This window comes from Haliaeetus albicilla, chromosome 7 (genome assembly GCF_947461875.1).
Source record: "Haliaeetus albicilla chromosome 7, bHalAlb1.1, whole genome shotgun sequence".
Taxonomy (NCBI): Eukaryota; Metazoa; Chordata; class Aves; order Accipitriformes; family Accipitridae; genus Haliaeetus; species Haliaeetus albicilla.
This window is the reverse complement of record NC_091489.1, coordinates 16,276,034-16,293,964: the sequence shown is the minus strand read 5'-3', so window position 1 is coordinate 16,293,964 and position 17,931 is coordinate 16,276,034. Positions and strand designations below refer to the sequence as shown.

At 42.7% G+C, this 17,931-nt stretch overlaps 1 protein-coding gene across 1 annotated transcript in view; it reads right to left on the bottom strand.

The window, feature by feature from the left end:
* Positions 1 to 7,953: 7,953 nt before the first annotated feature.
* SCAF8 (SR-related CTD associated factor 8) overlaps positions 7,954 to 17,931 on the bottom strand; it is a 168,050-nt gene continuing 158,072 nt past the window's right edge. The window contains exon 21 of the mRNA XM_069787061.1: positions 7,954 to 8,091. The gene's annotated coding sequence lies outside the window, so the exon portion shown is untranslated. The remainder of the gene's footprint in view (positions 8,092 to 17,931) is intronic.

Genomic DNA, 17,931 nt, shown 5'->3' with positions numbered 1-17,931 from the left:
CACAGGAACAGGTTGCCCAGAGAGGTGGTAGATGCCCCATCCCTGGAAACATTCAAGGTCAGGCTGGAGGGGGCTCTGAGCAGCCTGATCTAGTTGCTCATTGCAGGGGGGTTGGACTATATGACCCTTAAAGGTCCCTTCCAACCCAAACCATCCGATCATTCTATGATTCTATGAACTACACCCAGTTCCATTCAGATACCATCCCGTTAGCACATGCTATTCTGCTCTAACATTCAAAAGCATCCGTTCCCTTCCCACAAGCTCCTACTGCGTCAGGTAGCAGATGGAGTAAAAACTCAGTCCCTGCCCTCAAGAGCACTTAATTCAGGTTACAGCAAGATATCAAGAGATGCAAAGAAATAATCGTGTTTCAGTCAGCTTTGCCAACGTGCAACAGAAGACCACATCCTGGAAGCCAGATGAACTCAATAACATTTTAACATGGATTTCATTAAGGAATGCTAGGACATAGTTCATGAGGGTTTAACTGAATGTACAGTATAGAGAACTGCTTTTCATTTACATAAATTCTACCAGTTAAAAACAGCCAGAAAATGAAGAAATCTCAGCCTACTATCTCATTATTGCTCAATATTCTACTATTCCCACTCACCCTTTGTACAGCCTTTTAATAGAAATTTAAACATATGAAAGCTACATAGGCAGATCTGTATACAATGTATTTAAAAAAATGCATCTGACAGTGTCCCAGAATCAATGGTCATCAGTGTCTAAGAATCAATATGAGACATCTTTATACTATTATTTCCTAGGAAAAAAGAGCAGAAGTATTCTATATGAATTTGAAAACACAGAGGTCAACACAAGAATATTACACTGACACACACTTTAAATGTAATTATTTCTTTCAATTTTTTTTCCTCAACCACTAAAGGAACTAGCAGGGCCATTTTAAGACACCAATCAGGAGAACAACCATGTCATTCCCTGACACTTTTTTTTTTTTTTTGAGACAGAAGTCCTTTCCTCAAAAGATTTCATGTGCAATTTTACCATTAAGTACATTGAGGTCACATAGCTGGTGAAATACCTAAAGCATGTCAGCTAAGCAGCAAAGAAATTTAAGACTAGTTTTACTACTGTTTAGCTTAAAAGTCAAAAGATACTGTTAATTTTTGTCTTAGGTGAAAGTTAGTCTGCCAGTAAAAACGCCTTTTCCTATAGACAAAAACAAAGGAAGCTTTGAGAAAATCAGCACAAAATTTGCTGTAACTAGGTGAAACTTCCCACTGTAAAAATAAGTATAATTTTCTTCAGGTAACTGAAAAAGATACCTAACACTTTCACTATGACCTACAAACCAAGGAATCATAAAATACACACATGCTGTATAAACACTCAAACCATCTTAAAACACCATGGGTGAAATCTTGGTCCCATTAAAGCTGATGGCAAACTTCCCGTTAACTTCAATAGTGACAGAATTTCATCCATTGTGCCAACTCATAAAGCAGAAAAGGGTAAAGAGAAAGCTTTGAAATATAAAACTAAAACAATAAATAAGATTGCTTTAATCACCACTTCTGATGCTTTCGATCTTCCACGCAATTTCTGTCCCTCCATCTGATATGCCAACAAGCTGAAGGTTCAATGCTTAGGTCGTTGATTTATCAGTCCCTGCCGTACAGATTTGGACCATGCCCTGCCCTTTCCACTGTTTCATGCCCAGCAAAACACAACACAGCAGCTCTTACACCAGTCGCGTTTTAATAGTGCGGGAAAAGATCCGCCACATTAAAACAGTTTTGCAGTGAGTCAATCCAGAGCACTGCACTACCTAAAACTGAGGGGGTTTGGTTTTTTTTTGTTTTGGTTTGGTTTTTTAAGGTTAGAAGGAAGTTCCTCAGCAATCAGTGTGCAAGATCCCTTATCAGCGATGCAGGAAAGTGGGTGGCACCATTTGGTTTCCATTCAAATTCCGCTCCGGTCCCAAATGAAAGGGAGTTTTGCAATTATATTGTCACCTCTTCAGATATACTGCAGAGACTTCAAAGGAAGAACATTTCTGGAAATCAAATGGCTTGGTAGCTCCAAAGGCAGAAGTATACCTAACAGCCAAATGTCTTTCATAAGATACTGGACTCAACAACAGCTGTTACTCACACACAAACTACCCACTTCTGGGCAACCTAAACAGCAACTGTATCAGTACATGAAAAGCAGAGCTTTCATGCAACACCTTAATGAATGAGCTGGGGCTACATTTACTGGCCCAGCCACCTGGAAACTAAATTCCGCAGCATTGTAGGAACTTCTACCAGATCAGTGTTGCTACCGGGAAGTGCACTGAACTCCGGAACTATTGAATTATTATACATTATGTTGTCTTACTTTTTAAAAAAAAAAGATATTTTTAATTATGTTTATAAAAATCTCAAATTTAGCACACCTGTTCAGTTCCATCAATAATTTTATTTTTTTTAAATGCCAACAACAGGTCAGACAGAACAGTAATTAAAATTTCAGGTCATGCAAATGTATGCACTATTTGGACTGGACTAAGCACTAAGTTTGCTTGTAACAGCAAATACAAAGAGGCAACATTTTCTTAAATATTGTCCTTCAGAGAGAAAAAATCCCCCACAAATTTCTTTCTAATGTTGCCTGCAATGCTTTTATAAGACATCAAAGGCTGTGCAAAGCATGAGCACGTGAACAAAAAACATTAACTCTGTTTTGAAGTGAGGATACTCAATATCCACTACCCATTCTTTCCTTTTCTGGATCTTCTATTTCCAAGATTGTTTTGCTATCCTATTTAACATTATCCTGCATTACACAGTCAATGATTTTGAAACATGCCATTCTCCAATATGAAAGTGTAACGTGGTTTTTAAGAGATTAGCTCCATATGCAAATTCAGCTGAAGAATGTAGGGAATATTTGATGTACATAATTTTAAGAAAGAAAAAAAAAGAGAGACCTCTCTGACATATCAGGATAGAAGACGATATACCAGTAGATTGCACTGTAAAGTTTCACAGGACATTGGAAAGAGGGAGCAGAAATTAGAGCTCACCCTCAGCAGTCGAGCTCATCTCTGAGCAGACAAAAAGCAGCAGCCGTCAGACCCTCGAGCGGGGATGTCCGTAGCCTGTTGACAACAGCGGTAAGGCTCAGGTGGGAGAACAGTGATCTACCCCAACTGACAGCCAGCCCAGCTGAAGTGCCTCTCGGAGGAATATAAACACAAATGCTCCTTCTGCTTCTGTGCTTACACACAGAGCACCACCGTTTCTGCTCAAGGCCCGGCCATACAGACCAGGAAAAACCTGGGGTGATGCTTACTGCGTACCAGCTGCGTTACCTACACACACCACCTCCCTGCCACCTCGCGTTACAGTGAAAGGGGGCGAGCTCTCCAGCACGACAGACGAGCTACAACTCGCTGGCCACAGGGCAAGAGTGGGCACGCAGGCAGCTATCCCAGCAGGGCCGAGGGTCAGCACCCCGAACTCCCCTGGGAAGTTGTGTTCCCCTTCCCATTGCACACCCCACCAGCTCCATGGGGGAAAGGTGCCACTTTGCTCCTTTCATCCCAGCATCCTGCCAGCAGTGCCAGCTTATACAAGTGTCAAACTGGATATACGTAACAGGGAGAGCTGCCCTGTGGCTGGAGGGGTAGCGTCATTAAATTTTTTGTCAGGCATGCCTAACTTTTCGGTGTCGTCTTTAGTAAGGCTGACGATCCCTGCTGCCGGTGCAGTTGAGCTCTGGGGCAGTGGAGGACAAGACTGTGACAGAGAACACCAAGGCATCAGGGAAATTAAAGTACGACTAGAAAATAAGAGTAGGCAGTAACAACAGCTAGCCAGCTTTGACGATAGGAACATTATCTCAACTTGAAGTCTTTAGGGCCTTACATATTCCTTCTAGGTTACACTGCAAAAAATGAATACACCAGATTGGTTTTTTAGAAAATCAGTAACTCAGTTTTACTGAGTTTATCCACTGTTGCCTGTCAAGAAAAAATTGTTTCCTGAATACAGAGGTTAAACAGCAGGCCACAAGGCTTCCCTCAGTAGACCCATGTTTTTTTCTGCTTCCTCAGCCTTTTTTTGCACTTTTCCTCTTGTACACTACGGCTGAACATCAGTCACAGTGGATTGCCCAAATAGCCACAAAGCTTCTTTCTACCACGTCCCTACCTTGTTTCACATGAAGTTTGAATGTACACTGTTGGTACCAACACTATGTGTTATTGAAAGAGTTTTAAAGATTGCTCTGTTCCACGGTTTACCTGAATGCACTGGTGTGTATTCTTCTCCTCACATTTGATTAGCTTCCTGATCATTCTATCACAAATTTGGGCTTTTTTCCCCTCAGGGTCTACAAACTTCTGTTTGGCATTTTCTCATCCAATCAACCACATGACTAAGACTTTCACTTGTAAAGGAGATAAAGAACCAAGCCTTGTTTTTAATTACTTTAACCTAGGAACAATTTGTTGCAAGAGTCTACAGGTGGAGTTACGATCCTATCTTAATCGAATATCTGAGTTCACATTCTTACTGCATATGCCAGCAATGCCGGACCACAATTAAACAGCTATTAAAGTAAGCACACAGTGACCTCCTTATCTCAATTATACATCAGCTTTGCTTCAAAAGCGGCTCCTCTGAAAAATCAGGTGTCTGTCTTCCTCAGGCTATACCACCACTGAAGATCCCACGTGAACACATACGAATAGGTACTTCACACTTACCACCTTCAGCACGCCTGTATCTCACACTAGCCAGCTTGTCTTCCTAACTCAGGTTTTCTACACCTCGCGCGTGCACAACAAATCACTCTCCAGAGCAACTTGAGAGTCAGCGCGTAGCATGGGCGTCCACGCTCATGTCTTCCGAGGGGTGCCCAAAGGCAGAGCGACACTTCGAAGCCCACGTGCAACGCGCAGCGAGCAGGTTCTTCGGTCGCAAGAACCAGGAGCCCTCAGACCTGGGGAACCAGAGCCCACTGCCCTACAAAGGGAACGATCCACGTGCCTCCATCCAGCGGGAACCCCAGCCAGCCAGGAAGGGCTCGATCCTGCAGAGCCCAAGGAATTGCGCCTTGCCAGGCACCTTCCTAGTGCCCAGCATGTGCTGCCCCTTCCCAAGCACACTCTAAGCTGGTAAATCAGCACAGGGCCTGAAGGGCATCAATGCCTTCCTCATGAGATTAAGTTTTAAACCACCTCTATCTCCAGAACATACTGTCCTGGAATACTTAATGAAGTCCAAGCTGTTATTAGCACTAACAGAGTCTGCGCAGCTCTGCCTGTACAGGCCGGCTGCTGTAACAAAATTCAGCTGCAACATAAATGCAGGAACACTCAAACTTGTTACTGAGATTCACCAAGCGATTTCAGGTTGTAAAACCGAACAGATGGCACTTGTGAGCTTTATTCAATATCTTGGACTTTTTAATTAGATTCCTGTTCAAGTGAGTCTGCTGGTCTACAGCAGGAGACCCCAGGTTTCAAGGTAACCTTAAGAGTCCCATTACTCTGCCTGATAGAAACCACTACGTCAGGGAACGGCTGCAGGCCCAGCTCCTGCTGCTTCCACCCCAGGAACCAGTCAGCAGGTAATTGAAAGAGCAGAATTAAAGGGATAGTCCAAAAATGCAGCTACGCCTAAGCCAAAATGCAAATTAATGCTTTAATGCACCTCACTGCTTTATAATTTTAGCATGCTCTTGGTATGTTTATCATTAGGAATCCGTATGCCATAATTTTCTCTTCCATGTCTTCACATGGTTCTCAAATTCACCTTCTGCCACTGACAAACTCGCTCGGGGTTTTCACTGCTTTTTGGAAAGCTGCAGGTGATCACAATCAAAATGAAACAAAACATACTGACTACTAAAAAGCTGAAAAACTTGCAAGGCAATAAATTGTGCATCTACCCCACAGCACTGAAACATGGCAAAAACCACCAGAAGGCTCTGATGGTTGTGGGTGCCAACGTCCCAACAGACGTTAGTCTCATTAAGTTTTAGAATCAGGTCCAATACTTCCTTTTACCAATACAGATCAAACAAATACAAAAAACCCAAGCCCCCAACAGATTGGCTAACATGACAAATTAAGACTTTTTACGAGTGCTGCAGTGCATAAAATCTCAGTGATACTTTTAACCTGAGGCAATAGAGCATGGCACAACATGCTGGAACAGTAAGTCTAGTTGTATCCATCACGATGGCACAGCATCACAGCTGTCCTTTTATCAAAATCAGTTAAGCTGACTATTTGGGGGTTGTTTGTATTACTTAACCTTTTTGAGAAGGAAAAGCGCCAAAATTCAGAAGAGCTTCTAGACTGTTGTAATTGCGTTCAACATAACGCTGATCACTCCTGCAAATCCATTTTCCTTTTACAATATATCCTGAATGTCTAAAGTAGCATTAAAAATAACCTGCCTGTTTTAGAAAAGTGGGCCAAATACTCTGCTAACCAAACAACAGCAAATGTCTGCAGAGCTTGTGCATATTTACTTCTGTGGCATTGGCACCCTAAGTTCCTTTCAAGTGGCAGAACTCTATAAAGTCATTACAAAATGTAGCAATGCTCCATTATGTACTGATTTTTAAAAAGATGAGTAAGTTAAAGGAAACTGAAAATATTTTTTAACTGTTTGAATATCATATAACAATCCACTCTAAGATTCACCTGTCCGGTGTGCGTCAGTCAGGAAAAAAACCTGCAACTTGGAGAGTTCCCTTGTTTATTCAGCACAATTTTGCCCCAAAGTATTTTGTCAGGCAAGAAAAGCAACCCTGTCCTAGCACGGGATGAGACCGAATCCCTCTGAAACTGCAGCCGTGGCCAGTGGATGTGTTTAAGATCACATCAGACAAACTCCTGGGGAATGAGGATGAACTGGATGAGTTGAGGTCCAACCCTGCTCCCTAGGACTTTGTGATGTGCAGAACAGCCCATAGGCCTAAACTTCCTAAAAGGTGGCTTTGTCAGGGTTGCGCACAGTGGATTCCTGCTACAAAGCCCAAATGCGTCTGGATTTTATGTTAACTAATAGCACACATGGTGTAGCAGGCAGCACAGTATTGACAACAATGTGGGATTTCTTCAATTAGTAACAGCAAACAATGATGAAGCAATTAAAAAATAATAAAAAGCTGAATAAACACTCTCATCACCCTTTTATGAAACATCATGATTAAGTCTTTTAAAATCTCCAAACCAACCCCTTTACTTCACATGAAAAAACTACAGGGGGTGGAGGAAACCTGCCCTCCCATAAGCTCAGTGGTACCAGGTCTTTCAAACCCTCAACCAAAGTGTCTGCCTCTCTCTTATGCCATGCATAAGTTTTGTGACTACAGCAGAAAGACATCTGATGATCGCCAGAATTAAACTTTAACACCGCTCTGTCCTTTGGGGACAGTGAGACATCAGGAGTAAGGCATCTCTTTGCTAGTAATTTTCTGTCTAATTCTGGAACAATGCAGTCTACACCAGAAACTGCTCATCCATTCCCTCTCCTTTGATAGACAGACATCTACCACATCATAACACTCTTAATAGCTGGGCAGGAAAAAGCCTAAACCCCTCCCTCTCCCTCCTTAAGTTAAGTATAGAAAACTGCATCTATGCTATTTACAGATTTGGATGCTTGTCTGGACTGAAGTTTTGTAAATACAACTATTTTGAAGTCAGAGGCATTAAGAGTTGGATGAATGCCTCAAGAGAAACAATTCAGATAGCCTACGTTTCCCCCAGTCCTGGTGTTCACTACTGGTTGACTCTAAAACCTCAAAGGCACCCAGCCAATATGATACGTTAAGAACCAGGGACTAAAGCGAATTTAAAGCTGGTTGTTCCTGGACCTTGGCCTATAACTGTTTCATAAACCAATTTCTACATTCAGAAATAAACAAACCTACAAAATAAAAGCAAACAAACCTTGCATAATTTATTTGCTCTTCACATGCCTTGTTTCCTTCTGCATCCTGGGGTGGAAGCACGGAGGGTGGGTAGCATATATTCTCAACACTGCCCTTGCCGCTTCACAAGCTGAAGACTTTTTTGCTGGAAGTCTCTATTTTCGTAGCACTGGCAATCTGAAAAAAAAAAACCAACAAAACAACTGTTTTGTTAACACATGTATCCCAGGATACATTAGAAATAAGTTTTGTTCTGAACCAGTGCCAACTAAGTCATTAACCTCTCCCATGCAAAGCCAACAACTCGCATGCAAAAAAACCAGCTAGAAACATCTCCACTCAATTCATACCTCACTTAAGCATTCTGCGCGGACCGCTCACATGCGGCAGCTAAAAACTTCTCTCTATATACAAAGTGAAGTTAGAAACCGGTAATGCAATGCATTACAAACACATGCCTCAAGAGGAGTTTTTCTTAAGCTGTCCAAGTTTCTATCTAGGAAACACACAACCAGGAAAGGCAGCTTGAAATGAGCCAGCACCATCACAGTCCCTTTTCTACAGCAGTGGCACCAACCGTGAACAGTGCCTGCACCACAACAGGACTGCGTTCCATGCAAGAGCACTTCCAGGCCCATTCCCATATGTTAAAGCTTCTCGCATCCCAGGCCCAGACAGGCTATCAAATCCCAGCCAGGACCTCTGCAAAATAGCCACCCATCAGCTACAAAGGTCTCCCATGGAAGTTTCCTTGCAGCAGCCGAGCCAGGCTCTGAAAAGCCAGCCACTGCTTTTGAGCAGATCGACACGGAGTAACCAGCTGCTCTTCTGCCCACACCACCTGCAAACGGTAAGGCAGAAGACATAGCTGCTCTTCTTGTTCAATGCGAATACACAGAAGATGGTGTCTAACTGAGCTCCCAAAAGCTGGCAAGGAGAACTTTGTGCTCTACAAAGTCTGTCGTTTTCATGCTACAAAGTGTCAGACTGTATTACAATATTTTCTGTGATGTTTAAATTGGCACAGCTGATTTTCAACAGCTTCTTCACGGCACACAGCACCTTGTCATAAAAATTTCCTTATTTCTACAACAGTTAAACTGACATACCATGGAATTAAAATGAACACAAGAATTTTATTGTACTCGTGCTTCAAAAGGCAGATCTTACTGAAAAGCCTGGTGATGGGAGTCAGTATACAACAAAACAGGTTCTCAACTAAAATGTTACATGTAAACATGTAAAATAGAAACTAGGGGTTACTCCTCCATCTAAAGCTGTCAAGCATACAAATAGGGCAACATAGTACTCGAAGTTTTCTTTTTGTAAGATTACTCAGTGGAATTAGAGCGAAGTCCCAAACTGACTTCACCGAAAACAAAGGCTGCCCCATTAAAATAAAATGCAGACAAAATAGCAAATAACACAAGCTGCAAAACCACCATACAAAAGGGACAAATTAACAATGGGCCAGCAAAGTAAAGAGCAGTATCAGGCTGCAAGTTACACCCAAGAGGAAACATGAGTAATAAGGCGTAAGTAATATTTTTCTTAGTTGTTACTATAAAACCACTTATAATGTTCTAAATACAAAATAGAGACTTGCTTTGCTGCTGGGGAAGGGTATATATCTATCTACACAGAACATTTAGAGCACAGATCACCAAAACCCTCCTCATCATCGCTGTAAGAGAGACAGAGCCAAGCGCTGCAGGGCAGGGCAGCGAGTGCCACGATGATGGCGTTCAGATAACACTGCCGTGACCCATGTGTCACAGGTGCCTTCTGTCACAAAGTTCACAGCGCTGCTACCGTGCCTGATGTGTATTTTTTTGTCATACTTACTTTTCCTACACAGTGGCACAGCACGGATTCACTCCTCAAAGAGACACAGCATTTCCTTCGCCATGGTACCCAGTTCCCAACCACCAGCAACTAAGACTCAGAAAAACTGGACAGTAGCTTGCTCTCACCCGCTGGATTGCACAATCCCTGAACTGAGAAGAGCCCTTTTTCTTCCCATGTTCCAGCTCACTGCAGAGAGCTGCTCAGGCATTTTCCCTTTCCTGCTGGAACCACATTTCCAGCTCTTCACAGACGGGGCTTCTTTACTGATGCTTTGATAGACATGGAGTGAGACCTAGTATGATGCTAAATGCAAGATCTGTGTCAGTATATACATGTAATTTCAACAATGTAGAGTTAAACTCTGCCCTCATGGGCAAACCTGACTCCCCTGGATTTTTGCTGGCCCATAACTATAGGGGAAGTGCAGCTGGCTGTTAGCTAATTACAGCCGTGGTGACCTCATGGTACTAACACTCAGTCATCCCAGATTTGTAAGTGTACAGCTAAAATATTTCAATCTGGACAAGAACGGGCAGAAATGAGAGCACAACATTTATAGCAGGCAGATGGTGTACTACTTTTGATATAAAAGAACCAATTTATGGCAAAGTAATACAAGAACTCCCTACCAGTCAGGTCTTACTCGGAGACTTATTAAGAACGATATCCTGCTCTGTTTGAAGAAAACTTCCTGGCCAGGGAAGAGGGCCAGATTTTCTGAAGTGCTTCCAGCACTCCCAGCAAGCTACCTCTCAGAGAGGTCATGATGCTCCCCTGCAAACAGTCCATCAAATGTTGAAGGAAGTTTGCCATGGTGAACGCAAACTTCCCAGCAATGCTCTGCCAGCTCTGCGATACCCGTTTCCCTGTATAATAAGGTTTAACAGAAAGAAAACCTATAAGCCTCCAAATAAAGGGTAGGATGTTGCTGTGGACATACAGAGCTTTATGCATTCAAGTATCTTTTTATAGCAGGCTAGGAGGAAACTGGCACCTTACACCAGTGATCTTGCAACACTCCTCTTTCCCCTTTCCTAAAAAAAGTCTTTTAATACCAAGGATTCTCATCAATCTTCTACCAAGAGCAAAGCACTTCTGAAAGAATCAATCTGAAATAATCTTTCATGCATCAAAAAGGGAGAAGGGTAAAGAAAATAAAGTAGTAATTAAAAGGCAAAGAACTGCTATACTAAAGCAAGTCACAAACTCATGCATCCCAGATTGAGATTCTAGCCTCCTGTATACTAGCAATGACAAAATCCCATGCACTAAACATGGCAAATACAACACCGTAGGCTCTGCCATTTAGTCAAGGACAGACAGGTAGGCATAGCTGTGAATGTCTTAATAGAACAGATTAGACAGTAAAGTGCTATGGTACCAGAACTTCAGTTTGTCATTAATATTGTACTCACACTTTCATTTTGCTGCTGAATAGGGGGGTACACAAAAATAAACACCAGCAAATGGCTAGCTGGTATGGCAGTGAAGTAAAGATATGAATACAAAGATACTATGGGCCCTTCCAGCTCTGTTGTGAAGTGAGTGAATTACATTATACACTCAATAGCAACATTCAAGTCACAGATGTAGTCCCTCAGTCACGATCTGGGAAGGGCTGTAGAAACTCAGGGCAGGTGCTACCTGCATGAGCAGAGAGCAAACACCAACTGTTTGGGGTGAGGGGTTTTTTTTGTTAGGTTGCCAGACATCTTCAGTACAAACTGTAGACCCTGGTTAAAGCCAGCGTATGACCACCAGGTAATGAGCAATTCAGGAACACAACTCTACAAACACCTCCATTCGTTCCAGCTGTAGTACATCTCCTATGTCGAAAGGAATCTATGACATGCTACCAAACCTCAAATGGGTCTGGCAAGAAGGAAGGAGAGAGGTGACACTTGAACAAGGGGCTCCCCTGAAGGGTTATCTGCTTGTAGCCAAACTAACAACAGCACAGTGCCCTCCTATAAAGAGCCCTGCAAACAGCTCTCCCGGATAGTTAGGCACAGTATATACATCCAGACCTTGACCTCTCAATCATCAGACCGGAGAGAGATTTTTAACTTCTTCTGTGCCATCTATGTTCAAACAACAACCAGAGAAATGCCTTCGGTAGCTGTTGTAGCTTTCTGCAACAGTCCATCAGTTTGCTGCATGTGATTTTTCTTGGATTTCTGCCCCTCCCCTTTCCCATGGAGAAACTTAGGAATAGTCTGCAGATCAGATGTAATACCATGGAAAGCTGCTTCTGCTCACGGGGGGAACCCACAACTTTTTCAGCCCCATCGAACAACTCAAAATGTGCCAATGTCCTGGACACACACATTCAGCATATATACAGTATAAGCAGCAGCACAACTCTTGGGAGTCGAGGCTGCCCAGTGACACACTGAGCGCCAGCTCTGCTCACGGGCACTAAACCCTCAGGTCCGCAGGATGGGACCATTTCCCGAGTGCGTCCGACGGGCCAGCCCGCAAAGGCAGGCCTGCGCCACAGCGTGCAGCTCTGCCCGAAGGCAGAAGCTGTCCGGACAAGGAAAGCTGGACTTCACTTCCCTGTGCCTGGGTGTTTGTTTCAGGAAACTTCACATTCCCGAGCAGAGTTTCAGGATCTACCCTAACTGCTCTGTCAGATGTAAAACTGAGCCAAGTGGGTACATGTGTCTGGGATGATCCAAGGCATTTCTTTCCCTAAAACTGAGCCAAGCGGGTACATGTGTCTGGGATGATCCAAGGCATTTCTTTCCCTGCCTTTCTTGCCAGTTTCAGAATAGATTTCTAACAGCACTTGAAAGTAATTTTTTTTTTGTTCATGATTTACATTTCAGAGGCAGCACATAAACAAAAGTGCTGACCTTTTCCCTAACCTTTGACTGATCCCATGAGAAAAAGGAACATCTTGTTAACATTACTTACCTTTAATTCACTGATTCTACAGAAAACTAACGATCATCATCTAAAGCCTCTAACTCTCTACTGAGCAGTTTAATTAGAAAGATGATCATTGATTAATCCACTTGAGTTACTCTGGAGAAGGTGTGACTGAACAGAGATCACTCCACCCCAGAGAAATGCACATTAATTAGGTCTGCACTAAACTGCTTTCCTCTTTACTCAACTTAAAAAAAAAAAAGCAAACACCCACCACACAACAACAACAACAACCCCAAGCTTTCTGCGTTGAACTTCTGAGTTATTTTTTATTTTACTTTCTTCTTTAGGAAGTCTTACGTATTCTTGCCTTGGATTTCATAGCCATCTATTTCATTTTTTTGAATTATTGCGTTTTTACAAAATAAACAAACGCAGGCTGGAGGTTCAATACGCATTTGCAAAGCCCTGCCAAAGAACTGCAGTCATGAATTAGTTGGCTCAGGCAAGCAATGAGGGACGACACTGATACTTGACAGGAATGTACACAGCATTATGTATATACCACAAGTGAAACCAGGTATACTCCCAGCCAGTGAGTGGTTTCAGTGTCCCAACTAGGAAGACGATCAAAGAGAAAACCTTATTTAAAAGGTTTCCTCACTCTTTCTTAGGCTCTCATCAAAGTTTCTCCAGCCGCAGGCTGGCCTACACCCTAGTCTGATCATGAGTCTTTTACCCCTGAAAAATGGGTAAGCGTTCCCTGATTGTATCTGTGCACAACTCACAGGGCCCTTAGTCTGCTAAAGCTCGTGTTTCACCTGCCCTTAGGGTCACAGTTCTGTCTGCTGATGCTCTGAACAGCAAGGAGGGCTGGCTAGCTTTTCTCTTTCCGTGAAAATCCCCTCCTGGTCTCTACACATGAATAGAAAGCATCCCCACGGCATAACCTTCTCCTTGCCCACTGCCCTGTGATCAAGGGGGATGGGGCTTCTCCTTCCCACAGGTCTAGGGACAGAATGAATGAATGGCTGATCCCCAGGTGATTTCAAGCAAATAACCCTCCTGCTCCATCTCCCTTGGTCCAGGAAGGTCTCCTGCAAGGTGGCAGATAGAGTTGGTGACTCGGCTCTGGGTACAGAAGCCACCCAATCCGTCTCCTGGTCACCAGAAAATGACATTAGGAGGGTGGACATGGGGCAGGCTGGACAGCCAGGCTAGGCAGGGCAGGGAGGGAGGAGCAGAGCTTTCTCTTCCGCATTCTAAATTACATGCTTCATATCATCTCTGGTCCTGTGTATGCTTCTTCCCATACCTGGCATTATTTATTCACATTCAAAGCACAAGCTACCACGTAGGACACACCACAGCCCCACAGAACTCCTGGTATATGGTTAGAAAAGTTTCTTGCATTGGCCTCTGTCAACTTAATACATAATCAATACGTGGCATCAGCAGAAGTCAAGCGAGAAAGCTGATCCTGCATCAGCATGCCAGAATCAATCCATTGTGAATCCCTTCTCTGTTGCTATTATGCCTGCTGGTGGAAAGGTTTTTTCTAAAATTGTTTATTTCAAGGTTATTTCATCAGCAGCAAGTTATAGAGAAAAGAAAACAAGCCTATGTTATTGCAAAGGACTGGGACCGATAACTAAATCTTACTAAGGCTTCTGATGGTCTTACCAACACCCACAGGTCAGTTCAAAGATGCAGACTTAAAAAAAGAGTGTGACCGATGGGAAAGGGACACAGAAATACCAGAATTTAGCCTGATCTATGTGAGGTCCATCATAAAACCACAGCTTTCTAGTTCTGAAGGGATTAGATCTGCAGAGAGCACAAGCGAGGCCCCATCACCAGCTTGGGACTCTCAATTTCAAAACATTTTTGCAGTGAAGCAACTTAAGAAAATAAACATCCCTAGCCAGGCAGAGATCAGTCATAAACCTTTTCTGAAATGGAGATGAACTCTCTTATTGTGTATTTAAAGCAACACTATAAACCAGGCCATATCTATATAAAGCAACACTATGGGCTTAAAGCAACAGCAACATTATTCTCTGTCAGAGCTCAGGCTGAATACCCCTGGAAAGACCCACAAACAGTGCTACTGTTCAGGACCAAAAAAAGAAAAAAAAGCTATTCTACAGTTCTGGGTTTTTTCCAAATTAAGAGCATAAAGCTGATGCTGATGATAACATTTCCACTCACACAAGTTTTAATTAGTGGCATTTTTGTTGGTGGGAGCATGCTTTGAGACGGGCAGTCTTAGTGCTAAGGAACAATCCTTACAGAATATCCTAATAGCCTGAACAGGCTGCAAATGCTAAATGGTGTATTGTGACTGCTGCAGGTTGCTAGGACATCCATGGTAACATTCACCTTTGGCTGTGAAATGTGAATGCAAATCTGAAGGGCGACTAAACATCATTCTTCATCATGGTTAGCACAACAGATTAGCAGAAAGATTGTAAAAACAACCTAGTCATTTATACTCAGCAAGCAATTACCTATTTGTTGCAATTCTGAGCTATTTCTTAGCCCACTAACTTCGCCAACACTAGAGGCTACCAATTGCTTGCCTCTCCCTTTCCACCTCACCTGCCCAAATATAAACTCTCCCATCTAGAAAGTCTCCTGGTGCCTTTCAGGGATCACAATCAAGAAAGCAAAGATCTAAAGCACTTCCCACTAGGAGGAGCATTTTGTGCCTTCTGAGCAAGCTGAGTATTTTTAAAGGGCTTAAGATAGGGAGAAGCAAGAGTTATCAATGCGTTCATAAATGTGAAAGAACAAGAGGAACATGGGAGGCGGGAACCTAGACTACATGAAGCTTTTAGACTCTGATTGGAGAAATGCTGACATATCAGTAAAATCCTAAAACCTGGCAGTACCTAGACCCACCCTGCAATCTGGGAGAAAGAAAGGTCAAAGACAGAAAATTATTTTTCAAACCTTGTTCCCAAACTTCGGGCATCATGCCTCTCATCCTAGGCACTCCTGAGCATGGTATATGGACTAAAGTATAAGTTCTACTCCCAGCTTCATCAGAAATTAACTGCATGAATGATGACTAGTAACACAGTAGTGATTTCAACTGCTTTTCAATTATTGTCTCAAGTATGCCTTGGCATAAAGCTTTATTGAATTTGGAAGACTATTAAACACCCAGATACCTTTTCCTCCAACAAAGCAGAGGCAGCAGGAACCATGGAGCTACCCAGCCGGGTGCCTGATACCACCCATCATATTCCTCACCCCAGGCCCAGACAGAGGCTGGTGGGGTTGAAGCATGTTCTGTAAAGTGGGTGTATTCAAAGATTTTATCAGCAAGCCCCCAGCCTGCTCTTGCAAGCATGTGCAGATAACAATTTTCACCAACTCTGGTCAGTTGGCAAATCTGGGTTAATTTCCATGGGGCTGCAAAAAGCACCCCAACTCCCCCCTCTACTCCCTGAAGGTATAACAACTCTTTGAAGGAACAGCTGGCTAAATAAAGTTGACAAACCTCTCTAATTTTCTGTCATGCATTCTTTTAAAAACAGTTGGAGTTCTTCTGTTGAAAACAAACCTAAGAGGTTCCTGCCTGAAGCAGAAAAAACCCTGTGGAAATTTTTTGTATGACTGAAGGCTGGCAAGAACTAAACACAGGTGAAAATATGACGTTAGAGTACAGGAGGCATGCTTAAAGGTACTCCCACCACCGTTATCTACCATATTTTATATATAATATTGTATATGCAATTGGAAATGTAAAGGAATATTAAATCAGCTTTAAAACACTAATGGCCCACCCTTTCTGTTGCTTCAATATTTTAAACAGGGAAGGTAGGATTACCACAGTTTTAGCAATATGAAATATGAAACCTACAGATTTCTGTGCTGAAAATCCCTCTCTTAGGATCCAAGGCCAGGAAGGGACTACCTGGTTCAGCCAGTCCTGCCACAAGCAGTCAGGCACCGCAGACATCTGGTCTGAAGGTTTTGTGGATCATAGAATCCGTTCATCCGCATCACGACTCACAAAACACTTCACGAGACCTGACATGAAACTGCAGCCTGCAGGAAGGGACCAAAGCCAGAGACACAAAGCATGCAAGAGAACAAGAGAGACTAGAGACCTCGTAAGGGTCCTGCTGCAACACAGGATTTTCTATACTAAAGGACACAGCTCTATCGCCAATCCCCATCGTGCCTGGAGAAAAGAAGGAAAGAAAAAGACCAATCAACCCACTAACTCCCAAAAAGGAATTTTGAAATAAATTATGTACAGCTTATATCACAAATCACAGCAGGTCCTTCACCTACCAACTACATTCCCCTGGGTTCCTAAATCAGTGCACCCTACATCACCCCTGGGGCTAAAGGGGTAGGTGGGTAGAAGAGTCACAGCCAGAAGACAACATTGAGCAAAACCCCCTCTGGATATGACCCTCTCCACTGTGCACATGGAGAGGCTGGAAGACCAAGCTCCTCATTTAGGCACCTCAGTAGATGGATTGCCTGGGGTAAAACAAATCTGAGCCACAGAATATCTTTCCTACCTCTTTTTGAGCAACAACAAAAAAAAGAAAAAAAAAACAAGGAGGAAGAAATTTTTTTTCCAATGGAAATGTAGTTTAAGAGGCCGGTAGCCTGGTAAAAACTTAACATTATAATGAATTCCAGGATTCATTCGAGTACTCCGTTCTTAAAAAACACAATAATGAAAGGCTTACATACGAAATTTAGTAGTAATAACTTTGGGGTCAAATCCATAGTGATTTCTTTGGCAAAGCTTTCACTGACGACACTTAAATATGATTTCAGTGGGTGTTCTGCCTGAGAAAGGACTTTGGGATTGGCCCACACTCTGTATATTTAAGTCACCCCAGTCCCAGTATTATACAGCGCCAACCAGTCACAAAACCTAGCATTATTTAAACCATTTGCATGCCAGAATCTCCAATTGCAGGGTGCAAAAGCCAGCAGGAAGCATTGATCATTCCCTTAGTAGCAAACAAAAATGCAATCTTTTTTACTTGGCTTTCTTATGATATCATTTACCTTCTATAATAGCAATTGCTTTTTTTAAAACGTGGATTTGCACAGTATTCAATTTGCCAGTTTCCCCATATAGATGTAAATTTACTGAAATAGCTGTTCACAAAATCCAAAGCCCAAGGGTGGAGTCCTAAAAATAAGTATATGTAGTTTAAGATCTTTTATATCCATACACGATAAGAAATCTGGTTCTTTTCTAGTGAGCCATAAAAGAGGAAGAATGGGAAAACCACAAACAAGCAAACAGGAAAT